This window comes from Rattus norvegicus, chromosome 4 (assembly GCF_036323735.1).
Source record: "Rattus norvegicus strain BN/NHsdMcwi chromosome 4, GRCr8, whole genome shotgun sequence".
In the NCBI taxonomy this organism is placed as follows: Eukaryota; Metazoa; Chordata; class Mammalia; order Rodentia; family Muridae; genus Rattus; species Rattus norvegicus.
In genome coordinates, this window is record NC_086022.1 from 170964855 (window position 1) to 170978097 (window position 13243).

A 13243-nucleotide genomic window follows, 5' to 3' on the forward strand; every position below is an offset into this window, starting at 1 on the left:
ACTCAGCCTGCTCTCTTATACCATCCAAAACCACCTGCCTAGGAATAGGTCCACCCACAGTGGACCGGGGCCATCCCCCATTAATCCATAATTAAGAAAATGTCTACAGATCTATGTGATGGTGGCATCTTCTCAAATTGATAGTCCCTCTTCCCAGCAAACTCCAGTTTGTGTCAATTTTGGCATAAAACTGGCAGCACAGTGGTTAACTATGACTGTCACCAAAGGCTAGCCCTGGTTGGCTGAGAGAGAGAACAGGAGTGATGTAACCTTAGTAGCTCCAGACACTGGCACAACTGACCCCTCGATGGACGTGCTATTCAGCCTCGGGATGTAACACGTTGGCAGTGACGCCTGCCAAAGCCTAGTCCATCCAAGTCCATAGTTCCGGGAAAGTCTCTAACTATACTAAGCTTGCTCTGTGGCTGCCGTAGTTCCACTTCTGGCTGACTGTTCTGGATAACTAAGGTGTGTCAGCCCATAGTGTGGTTTTGTTCCTAAAAGCTCACAAAGGCTTGGAACTGTACTCAGGTCTCAAACACCAGCTGTAGTCACTGACCAGCTAAATAAAACCTCCCATTGGCTTGAACCCACGTCCAAGCGGTCTTCTCTGGTAGATACCTCATGACAGTGATAAACCACTATTATTTCAGTAGCTAGCAACAAGGAAAGGTGGTACGATCCCCCTGAGTCTTCATCCTGGATGAACACCACCTAGAAATAACTTTGATTCCCACACGTTTCCTTTTTAAACCTGATTCCTGCACATTTCCTCTCCTTTTAGAAAATTATATTTATTTTATTTTATTTATGTATATGCATGTGTCTGTGTGAGCGGATGCCACATGTGTGGGTGCCCATGGAGGCCAGAAGAGGGTGTGGGACCCTCTGGAGCTGGAGTCACAGGTCCTGGGAGCCCTGTAGAAGAGCAGCCAGCAGTCTTAACTGCTGAGCCGTCTTGCCAGTCCTGTGCACTGCTCTCAGTACTGTCTGTATAGATAGGGAGATGGTATCCAGGTCCAAGGAGGGTTTGATTGGGTTGATAAAGAGCAAAACGAGAGCATGAAGGGACAAAAAGGAAACTGCTAAAAACGGGTTTTTTTTTTTTAACAAGCCACCTCCCTCATTCCCTGCCTCCCACCCTATCTCTCCCTCCCTCCCTCCCTCCCTCCCTCCCTCCTCTCCTTCTTCTTCCTCTCTCTCTCTCTCTCTCTCTCTCTCACACACACACACACACACACACACACCCCTAACCTAGGAGACTATATCCCTGAAGCTAATATCATAACTCGCAACACCAAAAAATGGATTCAACTTCTTAGAATAAACCTATTTAGGAAAAAAAAAATTAGCTGACCAGAAATACGATTTTTTTTTCCTCCTCACGAGGGGAGACGTATACGTTTCTTTCCATATTCCACAGAGCCCAAGAACCACTGTGAGAATAAGAGCACGTTGCCATGGAAACCCAATGACACCATTACCATCGTCAACAGTCACTAAATGCCTGTTAGTGCTGCTCTGAGTTACTTCCTACTTAGAAAAGAAAGGGATGATGTTTGCTGTGAGAGAATTTCCAATTATAAAGACTTCTAGAATAGAACCCGCTGGGTAAGGCAGGATGAAGCTTTATCATCTATCACTGCCGGGAGTCCCGGGCTCAGGGATTCGTAAGAGTCAGCTGCTATCCACAGAGTTCAGCTGGGGGTGGGTGGGGGCAGCGTCAGAAAGGAGTGGTTACTGGACAACCCAGAAATGTGGGGAGAGACCCCAAAACCATCACATTGGACACCAGAAGCGCATGCTTGCCCGGCTGTTTATAGACCCGTTTCTTGCTTCATTGTGTGTCTCTGAACACAACATCTTAGACTGGTCATGCACAGGGGAGAGTTCTTACGTCTTCCCCCTAAGTTCCTTCCCTGCTCCCGGTTGTCAAGTTCATAAGGGAGAGCCCCCCCCCCCCCCCCCCGTCACATGCAAGCAGCGATCCTATAAAAAGTGTAAAGAATGAAAGTGTGGCTTCAGCAAGCTGTTAAGTCACAGAACTCATGAATAATTTAGACTCCACCGACTGCCAATGAGTCTCTGATCCAAAACTCTGGGTCCAAGGAACCAGAGATGGGCAGGGCACCTGGGAGGCTAATATGGTGCCCTGGGGAGTGATTCATCTTTATTTATATCTGGTTTATTATGGTTTTGTCAGCAACCCTCGATGCAGGATGCTCACTGCCTGTCTGGATTTGCGATGCTCTTGGATCACCCTCTGGGGCCCTACTTGTTGCCAGATCTCCATTTGTTGCTTCCTGCCAGGCCTCTGTGACAGACCCAACCAACTGCCTTGACTCCTGTATCTTACCACAGTCTCCATCACCTCGTCCCGTCCATCCACACCTGCCAGCACATCCTACGTGACACCTGCGTGTCCGTCGCAAAGCAAGCCTCCCGCCCAACGGCAGTGGTTCTCAGCCTGTGGGTCCCAACCCCCATATACCAGATTATTCATTTCATAGCAGTAGCAAAATTACGGCTATGAAGTAGCAAGGAAATAATTTGATGGTTGGGGGCCGGGTCACCACAACTTGAGGGACTGTATTAAAGGGCCTCGGCATTAGGAAGGTTGGGAACTAGTGCTCAACAGGGTGGTTTTCCTCACCCTCTCGCAATGGCTACACTGGAGCCCATGTCCTATTGGAGTGAAGCAAGTGTTCTAACATTCTTACATGACAGTGAGATTCCCCAGAGAAGTGAAAGCTATAGGTCAGCTAGTGTACTACTCAGGCCAAGGATGTGGAGTAAATACTGCAGCCTGCCCTGTTCCAAAGCTGCTGGGGTTCTTAAATGTAATCCTGAGAACATCGGGCCCTGTAGGCCGTATATAGTCATCTCCCTTCTGGGCCACAGTGAGGTGATACTTAAGGGGTCTCTAACAGTTGCCCCCTGTTTCCTACAGGAAAGGACCACTAAAGGAAGGCACACAGCTCATGTGTTTAAAGTAGGTCTACAGATAGACTATTATTGGGCCGCCTAAAGCCTGCTTGGGTCAACTTCCGCAGCCAGAACTCTGCTTAATACCAGAGCCGTGTTGCTCAAACTTCCTTAATCCAAAGCCTCCGTGTTCCCCTCCTCATCTATGGTTTATACTCACAATCCCCAGTCGCTGATGCTTGAACTGGTGACAACCTTCCCCCACCCACCGTCCTACCTCTTAGGGACTAACATGTCCTCTGCCAGAGTGCTTCCAACTTAACCAGAGTGTGAGCACTGTGAACTAACTGCACACCCAGTCTTCCATATCCAGGTGACGGTGCAGAGAGAAGAACCTAAAACATTGCCTCGGTGGGGCATGGAATATTCAGGGAAGGCAGGGTGACTAGAGTTCTCCAGGGAGCAAGGCACGCCACTGAAGATGGTCCTACAGAATAGCCCCCTGACTGGGGATAGGTTCCTCCTTGTGAAGTAACTACTCCCAGGAAAGGGCTAGAAGACCGAGTGTCTAGCCAGCAACACAGCTCGGCAGGTAAAATCCTTCACAGGTTCCCTGACCATGAGCACACAGCATCCTCTGTCAGGCCCAGGCTCCCAGCTGGTCAATGGCTCACACTAGCAACCCAGGTCCTAAATTGCAAACCATGTTCGGGTTGACTTGGGTTTGACTGTTTTGTCCAGGACGCATGTGGTAAAGCTGTGGTGACGTTCAGAATATCACTCCGGTTAGGTCTGAAGTAATGGGGGAGGGGCTCCAAGACTCCACACAGTACTAGAGTCTGCCCAACTGCACGTCGGATTAAAAGCTCTAACTCGGCACATTGGCAGGTTGTCCTAGAAGAAACCCGACAAGGGGAGACGAGAGGGAAAGATTACAGAGAGGCATGAGGAAACCTGTGGAAGTGGCAGTTGCGTTCATTACCTTTGTGCTGTGTGTTAGGGTGGAATCCCGGCTGGTCCCCTGCACAAGCTGGGAAACCCCATCTGCCCTCCTCCCCCCCCCACCCCTCCCAGACAAAGAAAACACACTCCACCCACCCCGCCCTCTCTGACCTCATCCTCCCTTCCCACCGCACCCCATCCCACTTAGAAACCCCGCCCCTGCCCTGCCCACTTAGGGAAAACTCCCTCGGGGCAAATACGTCATCACTTCTTGCCTCTGAGTTTCCAACCACCCACCCAAAAGTATCCACCCAGGGGCTCAGTTTGGGGCCGTGTATGGACACAATCTCAACTCCTAGCTGGCGCATCAGCTCCTAGCCTAAACCCTATAAAAATAAAAACCCTTGCTTTAGCCTGGATGTGTGGCCTCGCAGACCTCCACCTGTCAGATCAATGAACCCACCCAAGAGCTGTCTCCTGATAAACCAGCCTTTATCTACTTCAAATCTGGTCTAATCTGGCCTATATCTGTGTCACCAGGGAGAGGAAAAGACAATTACTATGCTCCCACTGGTGTGTGTTTATGTCAAGACTTACAAATTATGCTCTCTAAATTTGGTTCTTTTCTGTGTGTTTCCTTTCACATTGATTAACAGTCAATAAACTGACTGTAGTTATCAAGGCCCACTGTGCATCTGTAGCACAGTCAGAAGTAAATATAAAACCAATGACAACATGACAAAAGAGCACTGCAGTTCACACTGACTGCTGCAGGGCTCACACTGACTGCTGCAGAGCTCACACTGACCTAATGCAGTGCTCACACTGACTACTGCAGGGCTCACACTGACTGCTGCAGGGCTCACACTGACTGCTGCAGGGCTCACACTGACCTAATGCAGTGCTCACACTGACCTAATGCAGGGCTCACACTGACCTAATGCAGTGCTCATACTGACCTAATGCAGTGCTCATACTGACTGCTGCAGGGCTCACACTGACCTAATGCAGTGCTCATACTGACTGCTGCAGGGCTCACACTGACCTAATGCAGTGCTCACACTGACTGCTGCAGGGCTCACACTGACTGCTGCAGGGCTCACACTGACTGCTGCAGAGCTCACACTGACTGCTGCAGAGCTCACACTGACCTAATGCAGTGCTCACACTGACTACTGCAGGGCTCACACTGACTGCTGCAGGGCTCACACTGACTGCTGCAGGGCTCACACTGACCTAATGCAGTGCTCACACTGACCTAATGCAGGGCTCACACTGACCTAATGCAGTGCTCATACTGACCTAATGCAGTGCTCATACTGACTGCTGCAGGGCTCACACTGACCTAATGCAGTGCTCATACTGACTGCTGCAGGGCTCACACTGACCTAATGCAGTGCTCACACTGACTGCTGCAGGGCTCACACTGACTGCTGCAGTGCTCATACTGACCTAATGCAGTGCTCATACTGACTGCTGCAGGGCTCACACTGACCTAATGCAGTGCTCACACTGACTGCTGCAGGGCTCACACTGACTGCTGCAGTGCTCATACTGACCTAATGCAGTGCTCATACTGACTGCTGCAGGGCTCACACTGACCTAATGCAGTGCTCACACTGACTGCTGCAGGGCTCACACTGACCTAATGCAGTGCTCACACTGACTGCTGCAGGGCTCACACTGACCTAATGCAGTGCTCATACTGACCTAATGCAGTGCAGCAGAGATCACACTGACACTCACACCAATATGCAATTGCACTCACACTACCTGCCGTGGCACTGCCACCAATGTGCTCTGACATTCATACCTACATGCTGCAGTGCTCACACTGAAGTGCTTCTTCGCTCACAACAAAATTCTTTGATGTCCACACTGAAATGTTGCAATGTTCAATTGATGTGCTGCAGCACTCATACTGACCCAACGTGCTACAGAGTTCACACTGACATGCCGTGGTGCTCACACTGATCTGGTGCAGTGCTCCCACCAATGTGCTGCAGGGCTCACACTGACATGCTGCCAAGTTCACACTGATGCGCTGTGGCGTTCACACCGACATGTGTAGAGTTCACACCCACATGCTGCAGCACTCACACTGATGTGCTAGAGGGTTCACACTGCTGTGCTGCAGAGTTCACACTGACATGCTGTAGCATTCACACTAATGTGTATGGTGCTCACACTGATGTGCTGTGGTGCTCACACTTATGTGTATGGCATTCACACTAAAATTCTGCAGCACTCACACTGATATGCTGCACAGTTCACACTGGCATGCTGTAGCATCACACTGGCAGCTCTCACACTGAAGTGCTGCAGTACTCACATGAACATGCTACAGTGCTCACATGGACAGGCTACAGTGTTCACACTGATGTCCTTGAATATACCTCCACACCTCAAAATCCAGGGTTGAGAATTCCACCCCAGTGCAACTGTTCTGGGGGGTGGCAGGGCCCAATGGCAGGTGTGTAAGTCACAGTGATGGGATTTATAATGATAATCAGCGGGCATGAGGACACACTTTATCTCTTGTTCCCTCTTACCCTCGCTCATCCTCTATCCCTACCTTGAGGTGACAAAGCAAGGAGGTTGTAGTCTTGCCATAGCTTCAGGTGTCAGCTCAACACAATTCAGAATCAGCTGGGAGGAGGGAACCTCAAATGAGGAATTGCTCGGATCAGTTTAGCCTATGGCCGGGTATGTCTGAGAGGCATTTTTTAAGCAGACAATTGATGTAGGAAGGTCCAGACCTATATACATACATACATATACATACACATATATATATGTATATGTATATGTATATGTGTGTATGTATATATGTATGTACATATATACACATTTATACATAAACATATGTATATGCATATACATATACACACAAATGTAGGTATACATGTACATATATAACATCAGATATCCATGAGGCTGGAGCAAAGCTGAGCAGTTAAGAGCATTGGTCGCTCTTGTAGAGGACTCACGTTCAGTTCCTAGCACCCACATAATTGTTCACTGCCTTCTGAAACTCCACTCCCAAGGGATCCCAGGCCCTTTCCTGGTGTCCATGGGCACTGCACATGCACTGACACACGCCTACAAATAAACAGATCTTTTAAAGAAACAAAAAGTAAAGAAAAGGACTAGGAAAGCCAATAAGCAGCATCGTTTCATGGTCTCTGGTTTAGTTCCTGCCTAGGCGCCCCATAGTTTTGAACTAGAAAATGAGATAACCACTGCCATCCCAAAGGCAGTCTGGGTCAGTGTTTTATCCCAGCAGCACAGAAACAAACTGAGACAATTCGACTTCCTTTTGCTATGACTAATCACCAATTTAGAAGCAACTTTAGTGGGGAGGGGTTTGTCCTGGCTCCACCTCCTAAATGTTCCACAATATTCCAAAGCAGCACCACCACGTGGTGACTACTGAGCCACGGGGACATTTCATATTCGAACCACCATCTGCACGGAGCGTCTCAGTCTGCAGAGACTGGATATCTGTGGTAAGCAGCCTCCAGCACTTGAGAAAGAGATTTCTTTATGAACTGTCCAGCTTGTCATGTCCTATTAAAACAACACAAAAACAGTGAAGTCACATAGAATATGGGAAACCATACAATATTTAAAAATAGGCTTGCAGCCCAGAGTAGTATGACATATAGTTGTAATTTCAGGATTTAGGAGGCTGAGGAAGGAAGCCTGCGGCCGGGTTAAGCTATGTATTTAGACCCTAAGCGAGAAATAATCAGATCCGGCATGGTGCCATACACTTGTAACTCTACTACTTAGGAGTTAAGAGTCAGAAGAATCGGGGCTGGGGATTTAGCTCAGTGGTAGAGCGCTTACCTAGGAAGCGCAAGGCCCTGGGTTCCGTCCTCCGTCCCCAGCTCCGGGAAAAAAAGAACCAAAAAAAAAAAAAAAAAGAGTCAGAAGAATCAGGAGTTCAAGGCCATCTCTGGCTACATATCAATTTCAAGGTCCAGCCTGGACTACGGGAGACCTTGTCTCAAAAACAACGATCAAAGAACTCAAGAACGACCTCCTACAAAACAACAAGCAACTGTGGGTCCATGCACCCAAGCAAAATCTCCCCAAAAAGGGCCGGAGAGGGGGCTCATCGGTTAAGCATAGGAATCCCAGCACTCACGTAAAAAGCCTGTAGCCCTCGCACTGAGAGGGATGGAGACAGAAGTTCTCTGTTGCAGCAGGAAAGTAGAGATTTTAACACTGCTGCATCAAGATTAACCTACCAGAAACCAGCAGCCAAAGACTGGCAGCCCTTCCACCCCAAGGCTTCAAACAATCAACAATGCATGCTCAAGGAAAGCTGGTGTCACAGTTGCCTACAAGGCTGAACTCTAACCCTGCAGCCTGTGGCCCAGCCTTCTTGCCACAAAGGCTTTTTCTGCTTATGGGTCACTCCTCCCTCTCGGGAGTGCTTTCTCTTTAATAACTATCTCTGTTTCCACATCAGACCACACATCTCTAGGCCCAGGACACAAGACACTGGATATTTCTCCAGAAAACCCGAGACCTAGATCTACTCCTGTAACAGTAGGGCTTGCTGGCTGCCAGCCTACCCTAAAAACATGAGTTTTGGGTCCAATGGGAGACCCTGACTCTATCAATAGATAGAAAGAGTAAGGAGGTGCTGGAGAGATGGCTCAGTGCTTAAGAGCACTGACTGCTCTTCCAGAGGTCATGAGTTCAATTCCCAGCAACCACATGGCTCACAACCATCCCTAATGGGATCTGATGCCCTCTTCTGGTGTGTCTGAAGACAGCCACAGTGTACTTACAAAGAATAAATAAATAAATCTTTAAAAAAAAATGAGAACTACTCTGTGCTCTACAAATGCACAAATGTGTGCGCCTGCATATACAATATACCACATACACTTACACACACACACACACACACACACACACACACACCATAAACTTCCCCAAACTAACAAGCTTAGTTTCCACTGGGGCATGGTGTTACACGCCTATGCACCTAATGAGATGAAGACTAAGCTAGCTGAACTGTTTCCAAAATAAAACCAACAAGAACAGTCAAGCCTGCGGCCAGCTTGTTGCTGTGCCTTCCAACAGGGCTGCACTGAATCATGTTGAAACTCGGTAATAATTCTGTCCTTTGAATCCAACAGAGAGTTGGACTGCTATTGCCTGCCTTCACTTATTGCCCGTTCGCTTTAAAGGGGAGATATTTCATTAAAATGCCAGAACTGAAAAAAAAATATGTAATGGTAAAAAGACACAGGCCTGGGAGAACCAACACTTCAAGTCACATGGGTGCTCAGCCTCTCCCAGGGTGTGGGCTCAGGGCTGCTCCACCTCCCGTGTCCCACTTGAAGAGGGGAGCAACGTTCATGCATGCCCCACCCCCACCCCACCCACCCCCAGCTTATCCAACGTGTTCTGGGAATTGGATGCACACAGAAGTGGGTGTCGCACCCTCAGGTCCTCTTCCTGTTCCACGATCTCTGGGGTCAGGAAAGGTCATCGCAGGCTGAACTCCATTCCATCTAACTGAAATACAGTTCACCAGATTTGGCCTTTGATGGGAGCTAAAAACTTAAATGGGCTGACGTGGAAACTTGGGTTCTTTGGAAAGTCGGTTGGATGGTGTTTTGCAGGCGCAAACACGTGAAGGAACATTTAGCTGAAGCAGACACAGGAGAAAGGATGTTCTGCTAAAGCAAGCATGTGAAAGGACACATGATGAGGGATTCTTTGCTAGCGACATGCATTTATTGGTCTGCCTTACATCGTTTAGTTGAGCTGCATTTGTCGGGACTCCACAAAGAGAGACGCACCAGAAAACTTCTGGTGATGTACCTCCGTTTCTTGCCACACGTGCTGAGACAAGACCCGTGGAGGATGCGTGATGTGTGGAAGGTATAAATAGGACTCGATGGACAGTGACAGAAGCTGAGCTTGGCTTTCTTATAGAGCTGGCTGTGCAACGCTTGTGGGTCTCAAGTCTTTGCTGATCCTCACTTCCCTGAGAGAGGCACAGTGAACTCCTGGAGTCCCTCCTGGTCCTTCCTGCTGTCTTGTGCCCAGGCTGAGGCCTGACTGTCTCTTCTAGGTTGTGCCACCACTGCTGATTTGTGTTTCCTATCAGAACTCTACTGAACTGGACTGCTGGTGTATCTGTGAAGTGTTTGTGAGTGGATCGAGCTGCTGACTCCTATGAACTAAATTGCTGATTTCCAAACAACACAGACCAGAGTTGCTCTAAAGAACCTTTCTAAACAGGTCCACTTCCCATATCCTTCCTTTCCCACTACCTCTGGTGGGTGGAGGACTAAAGGGGAGATTAAAGCATTTAAGAACCATCATCATTAAAAATAGGTTTTCAAAAAATTTAAGTTACAAAGGGCTTTTACCAACCCTGCCTGCTCTCTAATCTATTGTTATGCTATGGAAGTTTTGTGAATAAAATCCTTGCTTTTTAAACATTCTTGCTGGACAACCCAATTCAAAATTAATCTTTTTTTCTCTCCCTTCCCTCCCTACAGATTCTCCCTCATCCTTTTCCCTCTCCTACACCTCCCAATTCTGTCCCTTCCAAGGATCTCATATAGCACTGGCTGGCCTCTTACTCCATCAGTAGTTAAAGATGATCTTAAACTCCTAATTCCTCATCTTCCAGCTTCCCCCACATGCTGGAATATTACAGGCACGCAGCACCACATCTGTCTCCAACCCCTCATTTCTCTCTCCCAGGACACTTTTGGGAGGCTATTGTGTTTTGAAAACAGAAAAGTGTAATTGTACCTGTGGTGGTTGGAATAGGAATGGTCCCCACGGACTCATGTTTGAATGCTTGGCCCATGGAGAACAGTACTATTAGGAGGTGTGGCCTTGAAGTGGGTGTGGCCTTGTTAAAGTGGGTGTGTCACTGTGTGGGGAAGCTCTGAGGCCTCCTTTGCTCACACTTTGCCCAATATGGAACTTAGGCCCCTACTGCTGCCTTTGGATCAAGGTGTAGAACTTCCAGCTCCTTCTCAAGCACCATATCTGCATGCTGCCATGCTTCCTGCCATGGTGAGAATGGACTGGATCTCTGAAACTATAAGCCAGCCCCAATTAAATGTTTGCCCTTGTGAGAGTGGCCTTGGTCGTGGTGTCTCTTCATAGCAAGAGAAACCCTAAGAACGTTGGTACCAGGGACTGGGGTGTTGCTGAGGTAGGCTGTCTGTGCTTCTGTCTGGAGGAATGTGGGGTCTGAAACTTTGGATTAGGAAAGGAATGGAATGCGTTAGGTGGGGCTTACTGGACCATACTAGTAGAAGCAAGGAAGGCAGTGGTGCTGAGGGTGATTTGAACTGTGGGGGCCTGGCTCAAGAGGTACCAGAGGAGAATTATTTTATAAACTGCTTAAAGATCATTCATGCGATATCTTGGTGAAGAATGTGGCTGCTTTTTGCCCTAGTCTGCCTGAATCTAAGGTGAAGAGATTTAGATTAGTTGAATTGGCTAAGGAGATCTCAAAACGGCCTAGCATAGATTCTGTCCTGTGGTTCATGCCTACGAAGAGCATATTGATGAAATGGAACAAGCTTAGAAAGGAAAAATGCAAAATGTATGGTTCAAGGATTAAAGGGGAACCAGGAAGTGGCATGGAGCTGAATCCTATGTGTAAGGATAGTAAATGAAATTAAGGGAGTGGTGACCTTGGGGCAAGATCCCACCCAGTTAAATTTCCATCTTGTGACAGGGAATTAAAGAAAAACTTAGGTCCAAGCATGATGTATGCCTTTAATGTCAGCACTCAGGAGACAGAGGCTCTGACAAGGTCAGCCTGGTCCAGGACGGCCAAGCTTAGGCAGTAAAGGACACCATGGGAAACAGAAAGCTGGTGAAGCTGTAATTGTATGAAGGGGCCATGTTCCAGCCCCAGCAAGCAGCAGAACTAGGCAGGTTCACGTGGTTCTGGCTTTAGACTCAAAAGTGTTGTAGAACTTCTATCTGTGACTAAGAAAAGTCACTAAGGCCAGTAGGTCAGGGGTTGTAGTGAGCCATATTGGATTTGGGCCTGGCTGCTTTGTAACTGCATGGCCACAGTTAAGAAGTCATGGGATTGTTGGACAGAGGCCTCTCCCATGTATTTACGGCACAGGAAGAAAATATCAAGTAGTAAACACCGGGTGTCTCCACTGCATGACCTCTGCGGAGCCCGGCTGATGCATGTGGAACTGACACACCTGGGCCACACCTGGGCCACACCTGGGCCACACCTGGGCCACACCTGGGCCACACCTGGGCCACACCTGGGCCACACCTGGGCCACACCTGGGCCACACCTGGGCCACACCTGGGCCACACCTGGGTGGTGGTCAATTTACTTCTGCCTTTTGCTTCCTCAGCCTTTATCCTTGAGATTTAGGCTGGTCTTTCTCCCTAATTAATTCAGGTCTCGTAGTTGGTCTTTTGTTACCGAAGTCACGAGCCAGAGCCAGGGTTTCCCACTGTGCTTCCCAGTTATTTTCTACCTGGAGACTTGGGTATATAAGTGGTGAATAAAGCTACAGGAGTCTCTCACTCTTCTTCCTCACTCTCACTCTTCCTTCCACTCTCCCCTCTCTCTCTCTCTTCCTCTTCCGGCTTGACAGGATAACCTGTGTGTGTGTTTCTTTCATCCCGTAGGCTTTCGCCGGATTCTCGGTACTGTGTCGGTGCTGGCGCCGACAAGGGGTGTCTCTGCATGGAGGCCCAGAGAGACCATTGTGTGAAAGGGGTTATGGAATCTTCCTCTGTGACTAAGCAAAGTTGCTAAGACTAGCTATGTGACAGAGGTGTCCCTGCGTGGAGGCCCAGAGAGGCCATTATGTGAAGCTATGAAGGTTGACACCTGAATTGCCTTCGTGACCCAAGATGTTAGAGATGTCAGAGCCATGGGATGCCTGCTGAGGAAAGCTGGTAACAGAAAATGGAACCAGCCCAAGAGAAAGAGTCTGTTGCAGCCAAAAAGCTGAAAGGACTTGGAGGTCTGAAGAGCATTTTGACATCAGACATGGAGATGTAGGGTTCCGAGTTTTCCCAGCAAGGCTTTGGTCCAGTGTTTCCTCACTGCGCTCCCTCCCTAACAATTTGGAATGGCGATGTATATCCTGAGTCATGATGCGTTAGAAGTATGTGATCTGCTTTTAGATTTTGATTTATAGGCAACTACAGTTAAAAGATTGCATGAATCTCAGAAAAGACTTTGAACTTCGGACATTTAATCATTGTTGAGACTGTGTCTTAGTCAGGGTTTGTATTCCTGTACAAAAATAAGTAAATAAATTATGACCAAGAAGCAAGTTGGGGAGGAAAGGGTTTATTCAGCTTACACTTCCACATTGCTGTTCATCAC